Below are 2,380 nucleotides of genomic sequence, written 5' to 3'. Positions count from 1 at the left end.
GAGAGGGAGGGCGGCAAACCATGAGAGACTCTTGAATGCCGAGAAGAAACTAAGGGTAAATGGGGGAGGGGCGTGATGGGCATGGAGGAGGGCACTTGTGTGGATGAGCACTGTGTGGTATATGGAAACCAACTTGACAATAAACTATTAATAAGTATAGAATTACCATATGATTCAATTAATTCCATTACTGGGTATTTACACAAAGAATATGAAAACATGAATTCAAAGAGATAAATGCACTGCTGTTTTTTCCCGCATTATTTACAATAGCCAATATATGGAAGCAGCCCAAGTGTCTATTGATAGATGAATGGATAACGAAATGTGGTGTGTGAATATATGTGTACATATGTATATGTGTGTGTGTGTATATATATACAGGTATGTATATATACACATACATACATATATACAGTGGTGTATTAGTCTTGAAAAGGAATGAAATCTTGCCATTTGCGGGCACTCCGGGGAAAGATGGCAGAGCGCGGTTACAGCTTTTCGCTGACCACTTTCAGCCCATATGGTAAACTTGTCCAGATTGAATATGCTTTGGCTGCTGTAGCTGGAGGAGCCCCTTCAGTGGGAATTAAAGCTGCAAATGGTGTGGTATTAGCAACCGAGAAGAAACAGAAATCCATTCTGTATGACGAGCGAAGTGTACACAAAGTGGAACCAATCACCAAGCATATAGGCTTGGTGTATAGCGGCCTGGGCCCAGATTACAGAGTGCTTGTGCACAGAGCTCGAAAACTAGCTCAGCAATACTATCTCGTGTACCAAGAACCCATTCCCACAGCTCAGCTGGTACAGAGAGTAGCTTCTGTGATGCAAGAATATACTCAGTCAGGTGGTGTTCGCCCACTTGGAGTTTCTTTACTAATTTGTGGTTGGAATGAGGGGCGACCGTATTTATTTCAGTCAGATCCATCTGGAGCTTACTTTGCGTGGAAAGCCACAGCAATGGGAAAGAACTATGTGAATGGGAAGACTTTCTTGGAAAAAAGATATAATGAAGACCTGGAACTTGAAGATGCCATTCATACAGCCATATTAACCCTAAAGGAAAGCTTTGAAGGGCAGATGACAGAAGACAACATTGAGGTTGGAATCTGCAATGAAGCCGGATTCAGGAGGCTTACTCCAACTGAAGTTAAGGATTACTTGGCTGCAATAGCATGATAACGAAGGGACTGAAAAATCCGAAATTTCAAATAATCCCTCTACTTAAACATGTTTAAAGTATGTTTTGTTTTGCAGACTTTTTGCATACTTATTTCTACATGGTTTAATGGACAGATGTTTTTAAAATGACACTTATAAATCATAATAAACTGTTAAATCCAAAAAAAAAAAAAGAAATCTTGCCATTTGCAACAACATGGATGAATTTAGAAAATATGACGCTAAGTGAAATAAGTCAGTCAGAGAAAGACCAATATAACATGATTTCAGTCATTTGTGTAATTTAAGAAACAAAACAAATGAACAAGGAAAGAAACAAACCAAAAACCAGACTCTTAACTATAGAGTACAAACTAATAGCTACCAAAGGGGAGTTAGGTGGGGGGGATGGATAAAATAGGTGAAGGGGAGTACACTTACCATAATGAGCACTGAGTAATAATGTATAGAACTGTTGAATCACTATGTTGTACACCTGAGTCTAATATAACACTATATGTTAACTACACTGGAACTACAATTGATAAATACAGAATGAAAGCACTGTGAAAAACCACCCTCCTAAAAAGATGTATATCTATGGATGTACATTACTGCCCTGTTTGTGACAACAAAATTTTCAAAAATCAGCTAAATACCCATTATTAGATGAATGGTTAATTATGACATACTCATACCATAGAATTCCNGGGCACCTGGGTGGCTCAGTCAGTTAAGCGTCCGACTCTTGACTTCAGCTCAGGTCATGATCTCACCGTTGTGAGATCCAGCCCCATGTCACTCCGTGATGAGTGAGGCCTGCTTGGGATTCTCTCTCTCCCTCTCCCTGCCTTTCTCCCTCACCCCTGTGGGTGTCAACACTCTTTCTCTCTCTCTCTCTCTCTCTCTCTCNGCTGGAAGTTTGGGAAAAGGGTAAATTAAACTTTTTAATTTATATCCTTCTGCATTAAAATTTAATTTTTTTTTATTTTTGAGAGAAAAGGACAGAGCACGAGTGGGGGAGGGGCAGAGAGAGAGAGAGAGACAGAGAGACAGAGAGAGAGAGAGAGAGAGAGAGAGAGAGAGAGAGAGGGAATCTGAAGCAGGGTCCAGGCTCCAAGCTGTCAGCATAGTCTGATGCAGGGCTTGAACTCATCAACTGTGAGATCATGACCTAAGCGAAAGTTGGATGCTTACTAACGGAGCCACCCAGGCG

The 2,380-nt window shown here is 40.7% G+C and overlaps 1 pseudogene; it reads left to right on the top strand.

Moving 5' to 3' along the window:
• The first annotated feature begins 467 nt into the window (after positions 1-467).
• Positions 468-1,340, top strand: LOC144222438 (proteasome subunit alpha type-2 pseudogene; annotated as a pseudogene).
• The last annotated feature ends 1,040 nt before the right edge of the window (positions 1,341-2,380 follow it).

The sequence above is a fragment of the Crocuta crocuta genome, unplaced genomic scaffold (genome assembly GCF_008692635.1).
Source record: "Crocuta crocuta isolate KB4526 unplaced genomic scaffold, BGI_CrCroc_1.0 scaffold1353, whole genome shotgun sequence".
Classification (NCBI taxonomy): Eukaryota; Metazoa; Chordata; class Mammalia; order Carnivora; family Hyaenidae; genus Crocuta; species Crocuta crocuta.
Note: the sequence above shows the minus strand (reverse complement) of the source record. Positions and strands in the feature narration are given on the sequence as shown.